The following is a 26,793-nucleotide window of genomic DNA, read 5'->3' on the forward strand; positions in this document are numbered from 1 at the left end:
ATCTCGTGAGAAAACCAGTTCCAGATTGAGAAAAGGTGCGGTGACTAGCATGTTTGCCAAAGGACGAGGTAGCGGGAGAGACAGTGTTTGTATTTATGTAAAGAAAGTAGGTGTTTTCTTTTTCAATTTTAGAAATATTCAGTTGTATTCTCAAAGGAGGACAAACATGGCTGCTGAACACCATGTTCCCTCATAGTTTCAGTGTTAGCACATTTGCCAAAACTAATTGCCAACTAATTAGTTTCCATATGAGGCAAGAGGCTTAGTCTGACCTTTGCTTGTTCTAATAATAATGACTTGTTTGTGTGTGTGTGTGTGTGTGTGTGTGCGTGTGTGCGTGTGTGCGTGCGTGTGTGTGTTTGCGTGTATGTGGGTGTGCGTGTGTGCATACCATCCATTTGTCCAACAAAAAAAACAACAGAGGAATGATGTGAAAAACTATGTTTACTTGGAATTTTAGCACGTTTAATCGAAAATCGAAATGCAAATATCTGAGAAAAATACTCTAACACTATTCTAACACGCAATTACAGAGACAAATGAGTTCCAAAGAGAATGATTTGTTTTGAGATTTGTTTACAAAGCAAGTATTTGTTTTTTCCCTTTCTCTGATAAATGAAATGAACTTGTGGTTAATCCGCAGCTTTTAGGGATCAAGCGTCGAACCAGCTCAGGCACATCCTCCTATGGTGTAATATGATCTGGAATTCCAGCCAATGAATGACCTAATGAGAAATTACTGCTCTGACTGTTTGTAAGAAAATTACTTGACAAGCGCTGTATTAACGCAGGCACGCGATGTCCACCCACACACAAAAACACATATATTCACACACACACACACACACACACACACACACACACACAGAGAGAGTCACACACACACACACTCTCTCACAGCTTAATTTAGTTATTATGAAATACAAAATGTGATGATTGCATCACAGTTTCATGTGTATATGTGTATGTGTGGTTAGGACAGAGCGCTCTAACAGCTCTTTTGCCCCCCCCCCCCCCCCCCCACCTTCTCTCTCTTTCTCTCTTTCTTTCTGTGTCATTACTCAAAACTGATTAGGGCCACAGAGCATGATGCAATAGGCCCTGCAAGCAGAAAGTCCGATAATATCTCAAGCAGGCTAAAGATTGGCACAGCTCTGCCACCACATCTGCTGGAGGAGCGGAGACCCTGTAGAGAAACGGTCCTGACTTAAATACCTGCTCTGCACACGGAGGCCATATGGTGGCTCATCTGGGCCACACTCTCTCTGGCTCTCTTAAAGGCCACAGATTACAGCATAATGTGAAAATGGCCAAGTGTTACTGGCCTATCTGCTCTTTTACAGGGCTTATCGCTCCACAGGTAATGGACCAGAGAAAATATGACTTTCAGATGTGGATTAGGAAAAGGAAAAACAAGAGGCAGCCTTTTCTCTTTCCATGGTTCATTACATTTTCTAGCAGTTTTAGCCAAGATATTTGGGCTTTAATCCTTCATTCTTATATATTTTTTATTCACAGTGTATACTATATGTTTGCATGGTGGAGAATGTCAGAGAATATCCCACATTTAGATGTGCATTTATGCGGCCATAATTTAGAGGGTATTTATCTTGATTAATATATCAATAGTGTAAATATTCCCTGATTACTAGTTTTCTTTTCTTGGTTGTTTCTTTCTTTCTTCATTCCAAACAAAGACTCAAATCCCTACATGTCCCGTAGACAGGATTTGCATTCATGATGATTGGTGCTATGCCCTCAACCTCTTCGGCACCCTTTGAAGAGGCGGCAGGTCCTGGCAGCGCCACATCTCCATCCATTACCACATGGAATAAAAGTTGGTTTAAGGCACATGACCTCTGCCAGTGTTCCCTCGCTTCCTGTCTTTTTTTTCTCTATCCCTCCATTCTCCCAGCCCTTAAATCTCCTCCCCCTTCGCCTTTTCTTCTCTGTCTTTACTTAGTGATGTCAGCTTTTGATAAGGATGTGTCACACATGTGAACTCTTGTTTGGGGTCGCGGGTGCGTGCGTAAGACTGGAAACTGCGCTTAGGTAATGTCCCAGGAAACAGCGTGATCCAACATTAGCAGCAGGTTCTATAAAAGCCTTGATGTACCCCAATAAAAAGGCTCTTTCTCCACTGACTCAAGATCAGACCAGGATGTCTACAGAGGGGTCAACAGCACTGTTCAACGCTCAAGCAACCTTTACCAAACTCTACATGTGTAAGAGTAATACTTTCAACAGTTGTGTAAAAAGAACTGCGTGAACCACATGAGAACTAGAAGAAGTAAATGCTGGTTGGTTTGTAAATGAATAGTTTAGAACAGATTAAGAAAAGAACACGACAGGCCCTGAGAACTATTCTGAACAAAGCAAATCTCATTAATGTTTAAATTTATGTGCGCAAGCTGTTTGCGGAGAAGGTGTTGCTATGTTGCTGGCGGAGAGCCGAGGTTAGTGGGGCCGTGGGGGGTTTCGGAGCGAGCGAGCGTGTGTGTGTGTGTGTGTCTGTGCCGTTGTCTTCTGGATGACACCCCGCTCTCCCCCGTTCTGTACCCGAGAGTCAGGTCTAAAGTGAGCACAGCTGCCGGGTTCATTTTGACGTGCTGAGAAGCGGTCATGGCCAAATGGCCTGGATGGTGTTTCAAGTGCTCTGACCTCTTCTGCTGCAGGACTACAGTACTGTTTTTTTTATCTTTGGGTATTGTTTTACACCAGACACTTCTTAAATACAATTTTCTATTTTTTTAAATTTTTTTATTAAACTGTCAACGTTTTGAAAAATTGAGTTCTGCTGACACGCATATTCTGTATTATGTTTCACTCTGTGTGTCACACAATCACATTTTTCTCACATCCGCCTCCCTAAGATCATTTTCTGTGAAAGTTCTTCAGCTACAGTGATATACATTCATTATGTAGCTTCAAGACTTCCTTTTTAGTTGCAGGCAAAAAGTCGTCTTTAACTGGTTCCACAACACCTCACATACAGTATAAAGTCTGATAAACAATATTATCTATCAAATATGTTAAGAGGCACTTAAGAATGGACCATTCTTGATAACCAATCTAGGTGATAAAGTTGAATGACAGAAGTGATAACAAAAGTGGTAAAGTTGAGAAATGAGAAAACACTTAAAAAAAATAATACCACTCAATATGTGAACAGTTTAACACTCGGAAGAAACAGCTAGAAGAAAACTTGGGTTGGAAGACGTATATTATTAATTTAAACCATTGATAAAATGAAGATAAAGCAATAGAGTTAAGCGCTCTTAAGGCACCCACAGCTTTCCTAATCAATCAGAAACTCTAAGTCTGGACCAGTAATGTTGCAAAATGCTACATAATCATAAAAAGAAAAGAAAAAAACATTTCTGTCTTTTTGGCTTAGCAGCTCTTTCTCTCCCTCTCCGTCACGGATGGGGAAAATGGACAGCGTCATATGTCATATCTGCGATGCGCAGCGCTAATTCCCGTTTAAACATCATACTTTATGGGCCAGGATGTGAAAATGCCCTCCCTGACATGGGAGCATGGTGTGATGTAACCCTGCTGCGCATATGCTTAGACACCTCACCCTGCGTGCTATCTGATTATTACCACGCAGACCACCAACTCACATTAGATGCTCATGCGTACACAGGCATGTATATACATGTACTAAGATCGAGCACACCTCCCTGCACACGGACACTCTGACAGACACACATCTATGCACATGTGCACACTCAAACACACACACACTCTCTCTCTCACACGCACACATACACACACACACACACACGCTCACGCACACACATACATACACACACACACTCTCTCACACGCACACATACACACACACACTCTCTCTCACGCACACACACACACACACACACTCTCTCACACGTACACATACACACACACACACTCTCTCTCACGCACACACATACATACACACACACACTCTCTCTCTCTTTTTCTCTCTCACGTACCCACACACACACACACACACACACTCTCTTTCTTTCTCTGACGCACACATGCACACACACACACACACACACACACACTCTCTCTCTCACTCACCCCAACACACACACACACACATACTCTCTCTCTCTCTCTCTCTCTCTCACGCACACATACACACACTCACACACACTCACACACACACTCTCTTACGCAGACATACACACGTTGTGCTGAGCAGAGGAGACAGCTGTACAGGAGAGGCATGTTCCCTGTAGACTACCAGGGTTGCTGTGATGACTTGTCTCAGTGGGAGGGATGGACACAGGGGTCGGGAGGTTAGCGTGCAGGTGTGCTTCTGGTACACACCTCTTCCTGTCACACATACACACGTACACACATGCATGTGCACCCACCCACACTCACACACACACACACACACACCACACTTGCGTACACACACATACACACACACATATACATAAACACATGTATAAACAAACACAAAAATACACACAAACCCACTCACCAATCATCCTCCCTCCTGGACATGCATGTACACACACACACACACACACACACACACACACACACACACACACACACACACACACACACACACACACACACACACACACACACACACACACAGACTGCAACAGTTAAATTACTCATTCCAGCAGTCTTACGTAAGGGTGATTGCTGTCAAAATGATTGAGAGTGAGTGAGTGAGAGAGTGAAAGAGAGAGAGAGAGAGAGCGAGAGAGAGAGAGAGAGAGAGAGAGAGAGAGAGAGAGAGAAAGAGAGGAAAATAGAAACTCTCTTTCTACCTAGAGAGCTAAGTGGAGTAAATTAGAGAGAAAAATAGAGGGGAGGAAGACATAAACTGGGAAACAGATAGAAAGAGACAGAAGTGGTGGAGAGAGTAAGAGAGAGAGGAAAGGTGGGAGGAAACGATAGGGGGCAGAGAGAGAGAAATGGAGAGAAAGAAAGAGCACATGGAGGGAATGAGAGAAAGCAGGCTGTAAGTTTAGTATGCTCCGTCCTCTCTCATCTGGTCCTGCTCCAGCAGGTACCACTCTGTTCCCATGGCTTGTCCAGCTCTACAATGAGTGAAACACGAGTGCGTCTACATAATTTTTACTCTAATGCATTAAGTCCAAGGCAAAACAACAACAGGAAATTCCATTCCAAATTGTCCTATTGTTGACAAACCATTCAGTTTTGTGAACAAAAACAACAAACAAAGAATACCTCACAACTAGGTGACGTAATCCGTTAGTATTTGCACAATTTTATAGAGGCCTTAGTAAGACATACAAATCACTACTAGCTTCGACTTGGTTGAATAGATTAGTATGCTATATATTTTAATGTGCAAACTATGATGATATACTAATTATAGTAATGATATGGATGGTCAGTATCAGCTACAACTCTCATACTCCTCTGTTATAAGTGACATCACATGAGCACATTTTTTAAAACCAATATTAGCTCATCGCCAAAAAGGGTATTTGTAATAAATGACTACATCCAGAAAGACTTAATTTCATCTAGAGGTTACCATGGAAGTGCGACTATTGCTACACACGCAGTTCCCAATAACCTCCGACCTACATTCCTGTGAGGGCGTAGGCCCTTCCTTCAGTGTCACAATATTGTGAATCTAAGTCATGTGTTCAAAGCTCATACAATGCCTTATGTGGGAGAAAAACAAATGGTGTAGCCATTGGGCTTTCACAGTTCTACACTGAAATCTGAGAACAACTGCTTGGAGAGGTAAAATAGTATAACTTGACCCACCGCTATTACTGTGCCAACAGCTGTGTATCGGGTTCTAGAGGTGAATAGGAGAGAAAGTAGATGAATGCACTTGTCTGTTGTTTTAGTGTGTAACCGTAGAGTCTTTTACTCCAAGATTTATGACAACTATCATCCTTTTATTGTTGGGGTTTTCTCATTCTCTGATGCCTGTGGTGAAATATGCATTGGAAGAAGTGGCCTTGCTGTGCTGATGTATTGTTGCTGATATATTATATAGGCAGGTTAATTGTTGTACTCTCGGGAGAAACGTGGGTACCTTTTGCATTGTTGAGCTGACAGTCAATAACAATCTGTCATATTCTTTCACTCATGCTCGCACATTCATGCTAACTTTTTTCTGTCAGACACACGCACACACACACACACACACACACACACACACACACACACACACACACACACACACACACACACACACACACACACACACACACACACACACACACACACATACACAAGCGCATGTGTTTGCCCCATAAACACAGAGGCTCGAGAGATGATCACCTCCTCTAAGACTTTACACACCACACATTAATCATTCACCATCTAACAGGACACAACTGTTGATCATTTTAACACATTCGCAGCTTTACGAGGTCGGCAGGCAAGCGCGCCCCCCCCCCCCCCCCCCCCCCCCCCCCGCCCAGCTGTGTCTGGCAACACATTGATCTGGGACAAAAGTTCACAGCAGATCCAGGGCATCAGGAGTCAGCCTCGCACGTTACTGACAGCTTTTTCGCACCGTCCAGCTGACGCCCCGTCAGATCGAGCTGGGGGCTCTTCCATCAGTCTGGAAGCTCCCATTGTGCTCTCGAGGTGTACTGTTCTTCTATCACTTCCTTCTAAAATCTCGCACCATTCCTCCACCGAGCGCATTCTGTGCATTCCTTCGTGGGGGCTGACGGTCTGGCGGTGAGGCCTTCAGACTACCTCACAACAGCACACACTCCTCTTTCAGACCTTGAGTGTGTGTGTGTGTGTGTGTGTGTGTGTGTGTGTGTGTGTGGTGTGTGTGTGTGTGTGTGTGTGTGTGTGTGTGTGGTGTGGTGTGTGTGTGTGTGTGTGTGTGTGTGTGGTGTGGTGTGTGGGTGTGTGTGTGTGTCTATGTGTGTGTGCACAGTTGATTATTATCAGCCCTTAAACTTCGACACATTCTCACAGCTGTGCGCCGTGAGGGTATTTTATGATCACGACTCACCACGGATCTCACTTTCCTCAACCTTGCAGCATGCAGTCTGTGTCTGCAGAGACCACAACCTCTGACTGGGTGTAGGGCCTGGTTCAGACAGTACTTTAGTAAAAGTATTAGCGGCCTGGAGTTTCCTCCTCCCCCTCCTCTCCCCCCACCGCCTGGACGATCATTTCCAGAAGCTGAAGTGTTGTTTACTAACAGCCAGGAAATCGCCATGGTGATATGGGTTGTCTAGGCAGCCATTCGTAGGTCAGCACGGAGGTGACGGCAGCTCCATAAAACTGTCACCGGGCTTCCTGCTCTATTGTGCCGGGTTCGTCTGAGAATTCCTGAGACTGAGGTAAAAAAGTGACACAGACATGCGTCTGTGTTGTCTGCTAAAAATCCCTGCATGATGTTCCGATCCAGTGCACAGGGTGTCTCCACATATTAAATAAATCAATCGTTTTTTTTGTTGTACCAAAAATAAAACAGCTTCACCCACCAGCAAATAGACCGCACTGGCCAAATGAACAATGGGCATCCGGCTTAGAAATGCTTGTGTGGTTAGATTGCAACTCTGCATTGGATTTCCTAATTAACCCAGAGGGATTAATATACCATCGTTATAGACTGGAGGAGACTTTATGAACCTTCCCGCACTGTTCCACAGCGTCCATCTGCATTATGTCCACAGCACACACTAAGAAGTTTGTGTTGCATTGTGGGAGAGGAATAGGCAGCAATACTCAAGAGCACAGCACAACTTTGTCATTGTACCCCCTTTGTCCAACTTTCCAGCACTTACACTGTGTCAGCCCACACACACACAGCTGTAACAACACACGCAACAAACAAGCTGCTGGAGCCAACCTCAGCACCACATGCTGCACTCACAATGGAGGAGCAGAGGGATCCCATACTGCACTGCCATGACATGAGTATCATGTGGAAGGATGGATTACACAGGGACTGCACTGCAGAGATGAAGCATCAAGGGTCCAAAAGACAGAGAGAGAGAGACAGAGGGAGAGAAAGAGAGAGGGAGAGAGAGATCTCCCTCTGTTTTCAAGAGATGGAAAGAGCGAGAGAGAGCGAGAGATGGAGACACAGAGGGAAAGGAGTTACAGGAAGACACGAGGGGAGGTAGTGACCAAAGAAATGCACAAAACCACTCAGGACAACTATTTTGTCCATCGTAGCCAAAACAAATTCATAAATCAGCAGCTTGACTCCGGCCCTCTCAAGTAGCGTGTCAACCATCCGCAGACAGAAGGGGACAATAGGCCACTTCCCCTCCTCCCTGATGTGAAAGGGAACACGGGGGAGAGTCGGGAGTGGTTGTGTCTGCACTGTGCTATGATAGGTTGTGGGAGGCGGGTGTGGGGTTAGCTAATGCAGGAGAGGTTTGCTTGCTCTGGGATGCCGTCCAGACACACAGACAGACACACACAGAAAACACACACAGACACACGGTGGACTGGACCCTGGCAGGCTGTCAGTGTTTCTCTCCGGGCCTGCCTGAGTCCTCTTGTGTGTGTGTATATGTGTGTGAGGTGTGGTTGCCGTGGGAACAAGCTAAGCTATATCACCCAGTCGCGTGACAGGCCAATCCAGATGCGGAGATGCAGTGCCGAGTTCTTATGGGGGCGTGAGGGAGTTCAGGATACTGACATTACGTGCGTGGCTGTGTTGGTTCATCACATCAGTAACACCATGGAGAGGTCTAAACACCACAAAAACACACACAGCCTCGGAAACAGATCAGGCTGGACATCCTGCGGACGGACACCCTTCATGGAGGAGGTCAGAGTTTTGGTTTTGGGTGGTTTCATAAACTGGTATTCTGGGTCATTGTGTCTTGTATAACTGAAGTAATTGGGCAAGGCAAGTACGCAAATGAGCTACGTGTGTTGATAAAATGATAAAGATAACAAAAAATTACAATTGGTGACAATTTGTACAATGTGGAACTGATTAATTCACACAGTACTGTTTCTAAATAGAGGATGGGTTAGGCTTGGGGTTAGGGTTAGCCTAACACACACATACACACACACACACACACACACACACACACACACACACACACACACATGCACACACACACACACAAACACACACATAAACAAACACATATTTATGCTGCACTTTGTGCACAAAAATCTGTGCCTTTCCACATTACAGTGCAGTTCAACATCTGTAGTTATTTTTTGGGAGTCACCACATTTTTGGAGGCGGGATATACGCTTTCAGTAGCTGGCACGACCACTGCTCATCTTTAGTTACTCACACTTTAACCTTTCCCTTACGCAGGTGGCAGTGCCATGGAGGGCCAGGTCCGACAATTTCTACGGCCCCGTCTGGCGGTGTCAGGTGGTGACACCCCTTACCCCTGCAGCTTTCACATAGCACAACTGACACCAACACCACAGGAGGTGTGTGTGAGTGTGTGTGTGTGTGGTGTGTGTGGTGTGTGTGTTGGGCGTGGGATTGCCCCCTAGATATATGTATTTTTACAGATATCCCACTTGTAGTTGCACTTTGCTGCTGGTCACCACCAAACCAGGACTGGCTTCACGCCAATAGAGCGTGAAGCTCTTTCTGGCTTCAAAAGCGCTGATTCTGCGTAGCACAAGAGCAAGGTGCTAACAATAAGAACACAGGAGCATAAAGTACACGCTGATGAAAAATGTATATCTGTATTGCACTGTAAGTCACTTCAGATATAAGCATGCACATGATTCCATGTAAGACATGTAAATGTTGAGATAGCTGTGACTGATATGTGTGACTGCTGAGCTAGTATGTGGGCTAGGGCCATGTTCTGCCATGGTTTGTGAAGAGGCAGAGCTCCTCCCAGCGAGGGAAATCCCCACTTCCTGGGGCGCAAAGCTGGGGGCATCGGGTGGCGGGTGTAGACAGGGCTAGCGGGAAAGGTGTGAATAGCTGGGATGGTCTGTCACCGCAGAGATGGATCATCGGTCCGACTCGAATAGGGAATCTTCTATCCCGCGGCCTTTCCCCTCATCATATGATATGACCTTGTTGCGCAAACACACACACTCGCACAGAAAGACACACAAATCCGTACAAAGTCATACACACACGAGCACACAGACAAAGACACAAAGCCATACAAACAATCACATACACACATCTTTCCAAATTCATATACACGTACACATACTTTCAGCACACACACCTGTATGCATACATACACACACACACACACATACACACACACACACACACACACACACACACACACACACACACACACACACACACACACACACACACACACACACACACACTCACAAAGTGAACTTTCTGGATGTAACCAGATAAAGAGCCATGTGCAGTGTTTGGAGTGCTTCCTAAAGACCCTAAATATGCTCTGCTATTCTTGGAAGACTTGTCTAGCTCCTTTTCACAGCTTGAACACACATCAGAACATTACACTGAAAGTGCCGCCGCATCAGCAAAACACCTCCCTCATGTGTCATGCAGGCACCAAAAAAAGTCCTTATCTGTGCACACACGCTCCCTTATGCATTATAGACACGTGAAAAGTTATTCGCAATACATTACCATAATATGTTGATATAAAGCAAACAGACAAACAGATATAGGCAGATAGGCCAGATAGATAGGCAAACAGACAGAAACAATGATACTGACATATTTAGCATTTCTTCAGATCACCACTTAGCATCAGTGCTATGCTGTCTGCCTTTCTCCCTTTCTGTTCTGTCTGCCTTTTTCAGTTCTACCAACAGATGGCAGCACCTGGTCAACAACCGATCACAATCACTGCAAATACTGCAAAGCTGAAGGTCTAAATTTACAGCATCTCTTAGCAACACAAAGTAGACACCACAAACAAACACACACATACTTGCACCCTAATGACCTTGGGCCTCGTTACAATCTGGGCCATGGGCAGCAGCCTCTCCAGGGGGGCAGCCACAGCATTCGAAACCTGCCAATGCCTTCCTCTGGCACCGTCTCTACGAGTCTAATGACTAATGAGAGAATAACTGTTTCATCAGCCTTTTCTCTTCATAGTGTCCTTCTCCCTCTCTGTCTGTTTTTGCTATGAAATGATGTTCTTCAGAATAACCTTTAAGAGCTTCTGGGGGCGTCCAGAATGCATTACATTCAGTTCATCAGGATGGAACTTATAAATATAGACCTATATCCTATATATACACTGTTGGTCGATGATTTGAATTATAGATGGATTAAGTGTGACGTGGAGGATTCGTCAACTGCTTCCTCTTTTTCTCTGATTTTGAGGGATTTCTGTAGTAAAAGTCTCTCTCCCTTTCTCTGTCTGTCTCTTTTCCCCCGGCAGTAATAGGAAGATCAGACATGCCACTGGCACAGAGCATAGGCTTCACAGGTTGCTGAGCTGCGCATGGCTTTGACAGAGGCCTGACAGCAAGGGATTAACAAGGGAACGAGGTCACGCTTCCAGTCACAGTCTGTTTGGGTGTGTGTCTCCAACCTTCCTAGACACAAACACACACACACACACACACACGTACATACACACACACACACACATACACACACACACACACACACACACACACACACACACACACACACACACACAAAAACCTCTTAACCCACTACCTTACGACAACCACTCTTCTCATCACCAGATGTCAGTGTGATCTCTTTTCCATTTTCCAAAATGTAACTTACTAGACCATAAAGGCATTTCACATGATTTTGTATGTATGTTGTTATGGCAAATAGTGCCGTTGTGTTACATAGATCACATTAGGTAGACAGTCTGACCTCTCCTCTAGTAGATCCTCATTCTTATTGTCAGTGAAGGGTCCTAAGCCTTCAGCTTGATCCCTTAGTCCCTTCTGAGGCAGACACAAGCCCCTTGCCATCGGACCTCTTTGTGTGTGTCTTCATTACATGGTGGACAGATGCTATCTGTAACTCATCCATTCCGTCCGTATAGATATTGGAGGACAATATGTTTAGCATACTGAATTTATGTGCAGAGTTCTGCCCCCAACTGTTGATACCCTGAAATCATTTTTAGGATGCATGCTGTATTCAGAGCCTCTTCTACATGCACAGTGTAATGAATGTCTAGAGACAATGGTATTGGTGAAACGACTATTACTACCGCAAGTGTGACACAACAACAAAAAACACAGCTTCCTCCTGACATCTTAATGATATCTTTCTGACTAATATCCCCCCCACCCCCCTAACTGACTAACTAACGAAACTTGCATGTTTAAAAGACACTGGGCGAAAAAAACGAAATTTGTCAGACCAAAACATGACTAACCTTAGCGGGAACGGAGGAGCACTCCGCGCTCTAGTGGTTTGGTCGCATCTGTGACACAGCTTGAGTAGGAGCCCGCGTCTACATTAGCGTTATTGATTTTCAGCATGCACGCAATCAGCTGCCTGAAATCGCAAGCACATGGGCCTGCTGTTTTATTAGGCTAAAATTCATCATGGGGCCGCTTCATCAAAGCCACTCAGAGATACAGCATTCGGACAGCTGCTGTTTGCCTTAATAGAATAGAAGTCTGCGGGTTTGAAAGCTGGCAGTGAGGAACATTTAATTATGATTCAGGTGGTAAATGTTCTTGGTAATGACATTCAGAGTCATGGAGGACTGCACATGCAGTACATTTCCTTAAAGGATCTCAATATAATATGTACTGACATATATTCAGAAAACCAAGCCGGCCCCCCAAGAATCTGTTCATGGCTACTTGTGCTACCTAACGTAGATCCGCACTTAGAATTTCAGGCCAAATGGAATGGTCATTCACTAACAACGACAGTGGTACAGGAGGTAGAGAAGTAGTTTAGTAATCAGAAGGTTGCTAGTTCGATTCCCTGTCGAAGCGTCCTTGAGCAAGACACTGAACCCCTAATTGCTCCTGATGTGCATTGTGCCATCAGTGTAAAATGTAAAATGTGTATACATTGTAAGTCGCACATATGTAAGTCGCTTTGGATAAAGGCGTCTGCTAAATGACTAAAACAAAAATCACACACAGACACAGACAGACATACACACACACATCAAGGGTCCCTGCAGTGCACAGCTGCACACAGAAGGTACACACACACACACACACACACTTTCTCTCTCCTGACATATGCTGCTGTCTGCATGTTTTGTGTCTCTGTTTGCCCAAATTAAGCCTGGCTGCTTGGCACAGTGATCCCCTTTCGGCATTCCAGCGTTGTGTTTATGTGCCCAATCCTGCATGCGGATGATCACCCTGTAATCTATGCCACCCCATGGCCCAGCAGCTATAATTAGGGTCACTCAATCCACCCCCGACAGCTCCGAGGCAGAGGGGGCAATAGACAGCCCGCCCCAGCGAAGCACCCAACTGGGGGAAAGTATGGGAGCGAAAAGTACCAACAACTTTTTGGGGGGGTCCTCTCTTTCTTCTTTTCACACAGACACAGACACACAAACACATATGCACATGCAGATGCACACACTCACACACAGAAACACACACACACACACGGACATGCACACTATAGAGGGGCAGGCAGTTCTGAAATAAACAATGATAAACATAATGGCTGGTTCATCATCATTGGTCTTGGTCATATTCTTTTGTGTAATGTAGAGTTAAAGAGTTAAAAGCAGACTTTTTTTCAAACCTACTGTTTAATCTGCAGAGTGGTTTTAAAGAAAGACTTTAAAACATGGACATCTATTGCATGTGGAAAGACCCGAGAGCTCTGAGTGAAAGAGAGTAAATGGGAAAAGTGTAGGGAGGGATACCATAATGAGTCGAGACGTGTGCGGCCGCGGGGGTCAAGTGTGTTTTCTCATTAGTCCATGATTCATGTCCTCCTGTCCACAAACACATGTGAGAACCCAGCGTGCGATGGAGACGTATGCATAATTAAACACACTGATCCATTAGGTTCCAGTGCCGACTTTAATCAAGCTAATTGCGTATCCGCCAGGCCATAAAAAAGCTAGTAGCAGGCGAGTAGATACATCTCATGGAATGGGAGCTAATTAGCTCTTGATATTCAAAGGTGGAGTCATTGACCCCTGTGAAAAAGCACAGACTTGACCACTTTCACTGCCTGTGTGACAGTGAGGGTTTGGTCCACTTGCACACCTTTTGATATGATACATTTTTATATAGGCCTATATACCAGTTACAAGCCATGCTATTGGTTGAGGAGTGACCTCTAGTGGATGTACGGGCAGAGCTGCTTGGCTTCCCTCCCAGTTCAGAGGAGTAGAGCCAGTGGTAAGTTGTTTATAGAATGCACACCCATGCAGTTATTTTAGAATCTTACACACGGCGTTCTAAATCAATACTAATTGTCTAGAGGTGCTGTGCATATTCTTTTCTAGTATGACCAATATAATTTAGTCTTTTGGTATTTTTAAGGGATTTAGCATTTAAGCTTTTAATCAGACTGTGAATAACGTGTTGCGACATGAGCTGTGTAGCTAGCAATTCTCCATGTGTACTAGCATACTGTATTTAACCAACCCATGCTGCCGTGCTACAGACTCCAATCTTTTTTTTGTCGTTCATACCAGGTTAATAAATCACTGAACTGGATCCACATGTGTTGCGATTTATTGTGGCAAAACACAACACAGAAGAGTAAAGGCGGTTACAATGGTGCTGTGACCCAATACATCATTTAATCAAGCATGTGTCTCTGTCTACCTGTCAGTTTTTCTAATATCATTCTTGTTTGCTCTGCATGTTCTTCATATTTCCTCTGTGGTGCTTTCATTGTAACAGTCTTCTGTTCCACCTCACTGACATTTCTCAAGTCCTGGAATCCTAGCTGGTGTTTTGGTGCTTAATCCACAACAGCCAGGGAATGGAGATGCCTCCTTTGAACAGTAAGACTCTCTCACAGTGTGTGAGCATGCATTTGTGGTGGTGGTGTGTGTGTGTGTGTGTGTGTGTGTGTGTGTGTGTGTGTGTGCTTCAGAGTGTGTGTGTGTGCGCATACCCTCACATGCCTATCACAGAGTCTAAGGTTCAGCTTTGCTGTCTTCATCTGTGGGATCAATAGGTCATTAAGACATCTGTGAGAAACATACTACCTCCTGAGTATGAGGAAACAGACCAGTGCAATTACTGGATTGGGAAGCTGTCTGGAAACTAATGGATGCCAATTCGCTCCCTTGATGGCAATCGGTAAATCAATGAAAGTGCCCCAATTGATATGGTCTGTCTGGGTGTGCATTGATCAGCTCTTTAAAACCACTCATTCCTGTTGACAAAAGTGTTAAGACCAAGAGACAGGCTTGGGGTCGAGCTTGCATGTATATTAAATGTTTCACATTTAATTTGAACATGTGACCAGCATCAGGGAATGAGTTCATTCCTGCCGTATGAATTCTTTCAATTAGTCATCCCTCCAGCAAGGTACAAATGATTCCATTTTCCATGGCCCCATAAACTACCAACAAACAATTGATTGGCTATGGAGAATAAAAATGGACTTTCATTTCATTCATTTGAGGTTGGGGTTAGGATCTTGATATGGAAGAAGCTTGCTGACTCTTGACAAGCACTTGAGTGCTCACATACAGGTTGCTGAGCAACAGTTCAATTCCTCTTTCCAGTTTGTTGACTCTATAATAGGCCATCAAATAAACTATCCCATGGGACTCATACTGCAAATTAGCTTGTAGCTATAAATGTGTTGGTTTGTTTCATCATGAGTATTTGTCAGATGTTAAAGTCAGAGTTAACATAAAGTGTTACCTTATGGTGTCACTTGCTGTATGTCTTATAATAGCTGCGCATAAATACATTTATGTCTTGTATTTTTAACTGTATATGTGGTAAATATTGCACATGCAATTCTTAACCGCCATTAAAGAATCAGAGGACAAGCAACAGCTGGCTAACATGTACACCATGTGCAGGGCTGAGCGCTCCTTTGTTTTAGCAGCCACCCTCTCTGTACCTGCACAGCAATTCTCAGCGGTTGTGGACCTGTCTACAGCATCTCAGCCCGGCGTGAGTGGGCTGGGACGGTTCTGGGCCCGGTGCCAAAGGCATCTCACCGCACTCTGCAGCTCTGCGGCTCCACAACCGCTAAGCCCCCCAGGGCCGTGTATGCGTCACAGCACGGGGCCTCTTCACACGGGCCCCGGACGGAAAATAGCCTGATAATTGCCCCCACTATTTCAGGAATGCCAGAGGGGAACAAGGTCACGGTGACAAACTAAACCCCCCTCTTGTCAATTTTAGGAATGGTCCCTGGCGACCTGAGGTAACACAGGGGGACAACAATGGATGAGGAGCAGGGGGGATTTTATCATGGAGTGAATGCTGGCTATAGGACCAGTGGCATGGATATGGATAGCGCCACCATGTTACATCACAACAAATAAACCCAAAATACAGAAACGGCATCTCCCTGTAGGTTAACACCGTGGGTGAAGCTGACATCACAATTTCCACTGTGAACACTGGAGTGGAAACATTCTGCTGACCTTTGTCTGATGTTTGACAAAATTACACCTGATAATTCATTCAGTCGAACGCCATCTGCGTCATGTTACGAATACGGCAATGTCAAGTATGTGAAAAATATCAGGGTAGTTACATTGGTCATGCTTCACATTCTGGTATGCTCACTAAAATTAGTTAATCTATTAAGTTACACAATTACACCATGACATTTGGAAAACTATTGACATGAACTTTTAGCTTTGTTTAAGATGAGTACAACATTATGAAATGCTCCAAAACAATGCTTTATCAAAGATGAGCACTTGATTTTATACAGATAGATGACAAATGATGCACTTGAGCACAGCACATGATCATACAGACGGTGACAAATTAAAGGAAAAACCTGTACAAATGTGTGAAGAAACATAACAAAAGTAGATGCTTCCACACAGATGCACTTCGGGGCACAATTCAGCAATTAACCTCCAGTCATGCTCTGTGGTAGTGTAAAACTGTTGAACGAGACTAGTTGATTATGAATTTTGGATCAAGACGGCAAGAGGAAAAAATCTAAGTGACTTTGAAAGAGGGTTCGTTTTTGGGGTACAGATAGAAGGAGCTTTAGTCACAAACTCAGTCACTCTGGCTATAGTTTCAATAGGAACAGTGACTAAAGGGACATCTGCATTTAGATCTGTGGGAAAGTGCACATTTGATGACCGCGTTGCTCGTGCATTAGTGTGATGTGTGAGGATAAACAGAACAGCAACTCTTCCTCGGGGGACTGAGAATGACGTGATCAGACTGTGTCAGCAAGAACAGTCCGCCGACAATCACATCGCGAGGGATATTATAGTTGGGTTGCACTGCAGAAAACCCCTCGTAACAAAAAGCTGAATGCACATTTGAGAGTTCGGTGGTGCCAAAATCAGATGTGGAAAAAAAGTGATTTGGTCAGATGAGTCATCCCGCAACAATATTCTCGACAAGTGGGCGAGTGCATGTGTGCTGAATGCTTCACCCATACAGTGAAGGGATCATTATGCTGGCATTGTTTAGCTCCACTTATCACCTTAGAGGGAAGGGTCACTGCAAATCAATACAAAGCTCCAAAATCACCTTTATCCTATGATGCAACATTTCTATCCTGATGGGAGTGGTCTCTTCTAGTATGACAACGCCCCCATCCATAGGGAATAAGGGGTCACTGAATGGTTTGATGAGCATGAAAATTATGTGAATCATATGCTATGGCCTTTCACAGTCACCAGAGCTCAACCCAATTGTACACCTATGGGAGATGTTAGACAAACATCTTTGACAGCACTCTCCACCACCGTCATCGAAACACCAAATGAGGGAATATCTCTGGGAGTAATGCTGTTCTGTCCTTCCAGTAGAGTTCCAGAGATTTGTAGAAATCAATTCCAAGGCACATTGAAGCTTTTCTGGCGGCTACTGGTGGCCCAACACCAAAGTAACCTTGAACCCACTATAGGCCTATGCAGAGTAGTCTCATAAATGACTGATGTAGTGTGTAACTTAAATACATAAAACCATACTCGTAGAATGAGTAAAAGGCTACACGATCCCAAAGGGCCATTATCAGTACAAAAAAAGAAAGACAGCATAGCTAGTATTGGATGGATGCTCATGCTGTTTATGGACCATGATGTTCCAACTCTCTATATAACCTCAGCTCCAGCCAAATCCAAGGGGCCCTGCACTGCACAGCTGCACACAGAAGACACAAACACACACACACCAAAGGTACATGTATTCATAATTCAATTCACAGCCAGATATGTGCAGTCTTTTTCTGTGCCTCTCCTCACACATTAACGCCTACATCAACGTCAGTCATATGCTGCACACACACACACAAACACACACACACACACACACACACACACACACACACACACACACTGACACCACTCAGCCCTATCGAGACTTCCTGCACACACATACTTTCTCAAAGCTTCTCTGTGTCTTTCGTTACAGCAATCGTAACATCCACACATGCAGAGATATGTCCACAGATGGACTCTGATTGAAACACTCCAGCTTGGATTCCACTGGCCTGCTGAGGGCACACATTAAAGAGAAAGAAGCTTTCATCTGCTGCTGACACCTTAATGCTCCCCAGACCAGACCACCATCAATCTCTATATCTCTGTGTGTGTGTGTGTTTGTGTGTGTGTGTGTGTGTGTGTGTGTGTGTGTGTTTGTGTGTGTGTGTGTGTGTGTGTGTGTGTGTGTGTGTGTGTGTGTGTGTGTGTGTGTGTGTGTGTGTAGAGAGAGAGAGAGAGAGAGAGAGAGAAAGAGAGAGAAAGAGAGAGAAAGAGAGAGAGAGAGGTTCTTGACCTCTTCAAAGAGAGAATGTGTGACGCAGGTGTTTGGGGGAATCCAAAGGTGCAATCATGCATGTTTAAGGAAAAAAGGGGATGGAGAGCCTGAACTTGTTGACTTTTCTGCAGGTCTCACTTCTATACAGCACTAACCCTTGCTACGCTAACACTGTCATATGCTAATACTCATGGGGGGGGGGGGGGGAGTTGAAAACACATTTAAATATAGCAAGTGTGTGAATGTGCAGTGGTGGTTCATGGGGGGCTAGGGTTCTCAGCTTGAACGTTAGCCCTTTCTGATTGGGTAAAAATAGCGTTCCTTTCCCAGAGGCTCCTGTAGCGGCATTCTGTGAGGGAACAGGATCCCCCGATCTAAAACAGAACTTCAGCGCTCCGAGAGGAACGTCATGAACAACCCACTTGCCCTTGATACTACCACGTAGGAGCTGCAGAGGAACGAATGGGACTGAGGTGAACACACACACACACACACACACACACATGTGTATGCCACGTGTTACTGGCCCGCATTCCCTTCTTGAACACTGCACTTACCCAATCAGCTTCACCCAAAGGTGCAAAGAGTGATTTGTGCCATACTAGATGAAACGTATGTGAAGTCTTCCATACTAGATGGAACATACAGTAAGTGAAGTCTACCAAGAATATATTGCACCTAGTTGACATTTTTGTATTTAATGACAAATACGCATATCAACAAATAATTACCTGGAGTAAAACGAATTGCTTACTACTTCAGTCTTGTTTTGACAAGAATTGAAGATTCTAAAGTGTGAAGTTTAGTTTCACTTTTTAAGTTGCGCAATTTGCAGGGAATTAGCAACAGGAATGTATTTCTTCAAAAACACTATGCGAGTGGTATGCATCATCTGCACTTGAAGTAATCATACGGGATCATATCTGACAATCAAATCAAATGGGATTAGGATGAAAAAAAAACATCGCCAGTTCAGTGGGCCCAGCCTTCGTCTGTGGATAAGATAGATGGAGTGTTAATGTTAAGGCTGGCCAGCACTTTGGCCTCACTTCATAAAGCCCTCAGAGGCAGCACAGGGTGTGAAGATTGGTCTGGGCGGCCTGTCCTTCTCACCGCGCCAGGGCTCCCACACCCACATGTGTATAGTATGATGAGATTACAGTCGCCTCAAGGGCCACTAAATCACAGCATGTTGTCGACATCCCCCTTGAAGCCAACACACCTGATCTTTCATGTTTGATGTTAAACCGATTTCCTGAACGTGAACAAATCCAGTCTGCAGAGGATTTGGCAGGTGGTGTCTAAGTAACTGTTGAGTGTTGATAAATGAGTCGTTTGAAAATTGTGTCTGAAAACTCTTAAGGGTGTAATGCAATAATGGCGGATTTGGCACACTTTAGTTATGGTTCTCTTAAATGCCATGTAGATGAGAAGACAACAGTTTGTGTACTCGATGCCAGGCTGTTAATCCCACTTAAACTGTCTCGAGGCGCCATTATCTGTGAGTAATGCTAGTTGGGTTTATAGGCACACTGCCCCACTTCCCCCAAAACGTCAGTCACGCTAACAAATTGGCAGAGTGTGCCAAGTCCAGAGGTAAACAAAACGCATCTGAGCACCTCACAAGCATCATGTAAGAGGTGATTAAATCTGCTTCTCCTATTAAGTTTTTCCACAGTGTATCGCAAACACCCCCAAAATATTCCATTGTTAAATGGTAAAATATATTCACAGGTAGTCAACAGCATTGCAAACTACACAAAGCATACCAATGGAAATAATGAACAATTGGCATTTCTACATAGTGGTGTTATTGTGATGTTTCTTATTTTTCATCATTTATTTTTGCTTAAGGCACGCAGCCAGCTTGTGGTAGCTCCCCAATGGCTGTTTTTTACTTGTAAACTTTCCAAATCCCCATTGCCTAGAGAATCATTTCCCCCTGAGCCCCCCGACCCTGCGTTGACGTAGAGACCCTTGGTGCTCTCAGTCTGTCTCACACCCAGCCAGGCAGCATGCCACGGCCCCCATCCCTCCCCGGCCCCCAGCCCTCCTCGGCTCCTCTGCTCTCCCTGCCTCAGGCCACATTCCCCGGGCCAGAAGGCTGCGCGCCTGACAGCTTGCATGGGGCCTCCCTACCGGTCTGTACGTCCTTAAAGGGATTACACCCGAGGGCTCCGATTCACGCCCGTTCGCTCAGGATTTAAGGCCTTTTAAAACTGTGAGCAAGACTGCTGCTGTGTCTCTACAAGTCTGCCTGTTTGCCTACAGAAGAGGATTAACCTCAGGCTTAATGTGGACATGCTACTGGGGATCTGTCTGCATCGGAGAGCTTAGGCGAGGAAGACCACCGGGGGATGAGAACAAAACTGCAAAATGTGTTTAGACTGCAATGAATTGCTGAGCTGATACAGTTGAGATGAGTCAAAGCAATGGCAGTGTTGTGATGCACGTCATTACCAAGCTCTCCAACAGTACACTACCCCTATTTGATTACAAAAGATCCAAAGCCTGATGAGGTTGCATTCATAGAAGGAAAACCTACTGCAAACACCTGTCGCATCTGTGCAATATTGCTCCCTCATCTTGCCTCGCTGTACTGTCATCAATAAAACATTCATTATCTCTTGCCTGTGCAGTATTGTGATCAAGTTTATGATCTGGGACTGTTATTGAATTTGATTCTGGTTGGGACCGAATTTGATTGGAGAACAGACAAGAGAGACACAGATGCAAGATTGGAGATTGTATGAAGTGCAGAAGTGAAGTCTGCAAGGAGCTTTCACATGGCAGTTTGTGTAAGCTGCACCTCCACACAAGCGCCACTACTGATGCATTCATTTATCCAGCCATCCATCATTAATTCACCTAACCATCTTTTCCATTTCATTCTATCCGTCTCCTTCTCTTTCTCTCCTTTGCTTTGCTGTCCCTCTGTCTCTTGTCTTGATGCAGGCTTCCAAATGCAGGCCAATGAAATGTCTGAAACCTGAGGCCCGTGTCATTCTGTGACCCGCACTCGAGGGGCCGGAGGGAGGGGGTGGGGTAGGGCTGAGGGCTGTTTTGCGGTGATCTGAGATGCGTAGGGCCAACTCAGAAAAAGCACCTACCCCCCTACAAGCCCCCGCCCCTTGAGAAAACTGCATGTAGTCACTGGCCCAAGGCAGTGTCTGTGCTTTAAACAGTAAGCTATCGGTTCCTAATTGTCAGCTAATTTATTTGCATAAGTAACATGATTCAGGCCTCTGGTTGAACAACCCCTATTGAGTTTTATGCATGTTGTGGATTTAAGTGTAGAACCATATGGCCAGCTGTATTGCTACCATATAATGACGGGATAGAGTTTCAAAAGTCACCAACCCTGTATTGCATTAAGTACATACAAAATCAATTCAATAATGTAAAGAACATTAAATGACTAACTTAAATGACTGTGCCCAACGGCATAAAAACAGCCTTGCCGAAAAGTGCTTTTGACATGTCGTTTGCCACATCACGTCCAAGGTCAGGGATGAGCTCAAAGCCATGTAGTTAACATTCCCCATCATATCAAGGTAAGGGGGACAGCAGAATGCACAGATAATCGCCGTGCTGACAGTTTGTCCTTCATGCACTAAAAGCATGACTGAAATGACAGCCTGAGCAATGAAACACTAACTCACCATAAAGCCCATTTACTGCAGTGCCAACAACAGCACAAGAGACCCTCTCCCCTCCCTCTGACACCCACCGACCCAAAGCACCCCAAATCCTTTCAAGTCTCCTTCATCCTAAAATCATAAATCATGCCATGGAGTAACCGACATGGAGCTGACTGAACGAGAAGCAACGTGCCAATGTGCCAATCCGAGTGGATGAGTCATGAAAAAGAGGGCATGTAGAAGATCAAACACCTCTAGCAGAGAGAATCTGATAGGAAAGAGTGGTGGTGGTAGTGATGATGACGATGATGATGATGATGATAATAATGATGAGGGTGGTTTGTGGTGCATGGCTGTCGCACGAAGGACAGACTTACCTCTCAGAGCTGGCCTGCCGGTGAATAGTCCTGAACCGGTGTGCCTCTGTGTGTGTGTCTGTGAGAGAGAGAGAGACCGTGTGTGTGCAAGCGTGTGCTTGCTATCTCCTTCCTCTCCACGGCGGGTGGAAATGTTATCCAGTCAAGTGTTCTGCCTGCCTCTTCTCTTCTCTCCTGTCTTCTTCTTCTTCCTCCTCCTCCTCCTCCTCTGGAGCCTCTTTTCTGTTTTGCCCCCTCCCTCCTTTTCTTTCTTTCTTTTTTTTTTCTCCCTTGCTGTTTCACCGGCAGAGTGTCCTCAGTTTGCCTCTGTTCAGGTGGAGTGGGAGAGCCGGGAGACTGTCAGAGAACAGGAGAGAAGAGGAGGGGTGGAGTGTGAGGAGGAGGAGGGGTTTGATTGGAGATGGGAGACGGGGTGTCGCATGAGACGACAGAGACAGAGAGAGAGAGAGAGAGAGAGAGAGAGAGAGGGAGAGAGAGAGAGAGTCGGTGAATCCCTCCCACACCCCTAGCAAAGACAAGGGGCAAGAGTGTCTGAGAGAATGAAAAAGCAAGAACTCTCAGGGAAGAGTGGCGAGGAAGCCTTGGGGTGAAGTGGAAGAGATGGACAGAGCAAGAGAAGACATAGAGGAGAGGACAGGGACAGAGAGAGGGAGGAAGGGAGAGTGTACAAGAGGAAGGGTGAGAGAGAACGGGACGAGAGCTGGCATGCAGATATCAGCTCTGCAGCTAAATTTACACCTAACCCTTCTCACCCCACCCCACAGCAACCACCCCTCCACACTCACACACACACACACACAACACACAAGCACAAGCCTCTCACCAGATGGCCATGTCAGGAGACAGAACCCTCAGGAACACAGGATGGTTCCCTACTGGAGGCACACACACACACACACACACGCGCGCACACACACACACACACACACACACACACACACACACACACACACACACACACACACACACACACACACACACACACTCATCTGTTTGTAATGTGGTATATGATTTTGATATGCGGTATATATTTATATGCACTTATGTTAGTATATGTCAATGTTTTTGTATGTGGATACAATGTTGCATTCCTCCCATAAACACTTGTTTATTCATGGATACAATAAAATCACTCCAATAAAGACTATTATTACCAGACTTTGAGAGAGAAGGGGAGGAAGAGCTATATGGGAGGTTATATATTTAAGATGTGATGTTCAAATGCTGTGATATACAAAGGCAAGCAGGCACAAGAAGCAGCACGGGCAGCTTTAGCCATCTGTCACAGCAAAAAAAGTAAGTGTTATCATCAGCATTGTGGAATTAGCAATACAGCAGTATTGCCTCAGATAATGACCAAGGATTAGCCGTGCACTTAAGAAACCAGTGATGCTGTTATCATGGTTCTCTAGACCTTGCCCAGTTGCCCCAAGGTTACAGCAAACACAAATGAATGAAATACAGTTTATCTGCAGAGTATGACTCAGCTGAACTGAGAAAGAGAGGATTCCAGGCACGTCTCATACTGTGCTCTCTAGTTTGTCATCTGACGTTTGGATTTGGTGTCATTAAAAATAAGATTCATTTTTACCTGTGTTAACTTGTATGTAGCATAGTTATTTGCATAGTCTCTCATAGTGCAGAAGTGCAATTACGTGTTCATTACGCAATATTATATTAGTGTGCATTAATGTGAATTTCTGTTGAATAATAGAATAATATGAAATGTTTTTGAATGAACACAATGAAAAATATTAAATATCTGATAGACCCAGTATATAAGCGACTATTAAATGATATACAAATAAGCTCCTGTTGGAAACAATTCCCTGACATGTAACACATAGTGACTGACATACAACATCTAGAAACATCTGCAGTGCTTTTACTAAGGTATACAACATTTATTTTGTATATCTCTATTTCTCTGTCTCTCTCTCTCTCTCTAGAGAGATCATAAAAAAGACTCTTTCTTATTAAAAAAGGCTGCACACTGCACATGATAGACAACGACCCTGAAAGCTAGACTAGTGTGCTAGCATGTGCTTTGTCCATGTTAATCTACAAGCTTGTGACAAGAGAACTGCAAGGTGGACCTCAGGCCCAGCTGTCACCTTAACCTACCCTTGACTCAGACAAATAAATCCTCACAAAAAATGATCCCTGAGGTACGGTTGACTCAATGATCTCCAAAGGGGGACAGCAAGAGAACAAAATACCCACCCTTTTAGATTTCAACTGGCAGGTTGGAACATCGGGCATGCTCTGGCCGCTTATTTACGATGGGGATTGGCGTTGTCATGGAGACGTGGTGGTGGGGACACTGTCAGACACACCTGTTGTCCTTCTCAGAAGAACAATAGCTCAGAGTGACGCAGGCACAAAGATGACTGATGCCGTCATAACTGGAGGCATCACTTTTCCCACGGTCTTTGAGCTGGTCTCCTTGTTCTCGAGCACAAATAGCTACCCAGCAATTTTAAGCTGTGTTTCGCGGAAATACTTTTTTGTGGGGACATGCCATTGAGTTGTAGGGCTATATTCTGATTCTGCGTGTAAGACAGAAATAATGCTGCATCAACTTATTTAAGAAGTCAACACATCCAATGCCTCCAAATAAAATTCTAAATTAAATTAAATAATGTCAGACAGGTATGTAAACTCATATCTTGTTACAGAGAAATCTGGAGAGGGGGTTGTAGCTCAAATTGGAAATTCTTGTGACTGGCACCTTATACTTAGCACTGGTTGGTACTTATCGGTCAGTCCGAGCACCTTGCACTGACTGCTGGATAGTGGCACTAGGGGGAGCTCCAGAGTCTGTTCGGTGGTCACTGACCGGTCAGTGCCACCATCAATTAATAGCTAACACTGATCATTTCAGCAGAACAACCTCCGGATTTGTAACCAGCAGTCCTACAATGTATTATAAATAGCCAATCACATTGTTGGGCATGGCATAACTGACCTTTCGCCTCACCTGAACATTCTGTTTATTTCCACGGTTACCATAGCAATAGTTGCACCATGAAATTTGGTTCATGCGTAGTGAGCAAGTCAACATGAAGAATAAAGTCTTGTTTAGCCTTATTTGAGCAAGAGAGGAGAAAAAATGTTCATGCTGTTTCTCTCAGATTTAAACATGGGTTCTTATAATGTACATTTAATGTCTGTTTGACCATCTTATACAGAGCTATGGCTCTCTCCCCATTTGTTTAGCCTGATCTTGTTTGCCTAAATTAGCTGCCCGGGGGCGTTACCAAGATGGCTCCCGAAACTTGCCTATAAAGAATTTGGTTGTACTGACCGGTCAGTGACCACATAGCCTTAGGTTCATTTGTAACATCACTACCACATACTAACCAACACTCAGTGCAAGGTGTCAGAGGTCAGACCCTCCCTGGCGCAAAAGATATCTGTGTGAAGTTTGTGATAGGTGACATTCTCTAGAGGGGCGGAACTAACAAAAGCATCTGGCCAAGAGGCTACAGGCATCATATAGCACAAAAACATGGTTGTTAGAAACATTAACAGAGACATTAACTTAGTCGAGGCAAACAGACCCATGTAGATCTTCATTTAACACTTGAGCATTGAGCTAGCTGACTGCTAATATTATGTGGCACCACTGCTTCGCTTACCAGTAACTATGGTATAGCCAAACATGCTGCAGTGGAGTAGGTAATGTGGTAGGCTAGCTGATTTAGCCTCAAACATCAACAAAATAAAATAAAATAGACTCTAACCAAAGAGGACATCCATTTAAATGTACAAATGTTAGCTTACTTTCTGAAATGAAGTAGGGTCAATACTTTATTTCCACAGTTCCATTTTAATTTTTTATATTTAATATTTTTTAGTTTTTTTTTCCCTGGAGCTCCCCCTCGTGGCACTCTCCAGCAGTCAGTGTAAGATGCCGGAGGCACTGACCGGTAAGTTACCAGTCCCTGGATCTCCCCCTAGTGGAACTAGCCAGTACTAGCACAAGGTTGCAGAGG

At 44.6% G+C, this 26,793-nt stretch overlaps 1 protein-coding gene across 1 annotated transcript in view; it reads right to left on the bottom strand.

The window, feature by feature from the left end:
* filip1l (filamin A interacting protein 1-like) overlaps positions 1-23,204 on the bottom strand; it is a 69,433-nt gene extending 46,229 nt beyond the window's left edge. The window contains exon 1 of the mRNA XM_012837304.3: positions 22,796-23,204. The gene's annotated coding sequence lies outside the window, so the exon portion shown is untranslated. The remainder of the gene's footprint in view (positions 1-22,795) is intronic.
* Positions 23,205-26,793: the final 3,589 nt, after the last annotated feature.

Source organism: Clupea harengus, chromosome 21, assembly GCF_900700415.2.
Source record: "Clupea harengus chromosome 21, Ch_v2.0.2, whole genome shotgun sequence".
Classification (NCBI taxonomy): domain Eukaryota; kingdom Metazoa; phylum Chordata; class Actinopteri; order Clupeiformes; family Clupeidae; genus Clupea; species Clupea harengus.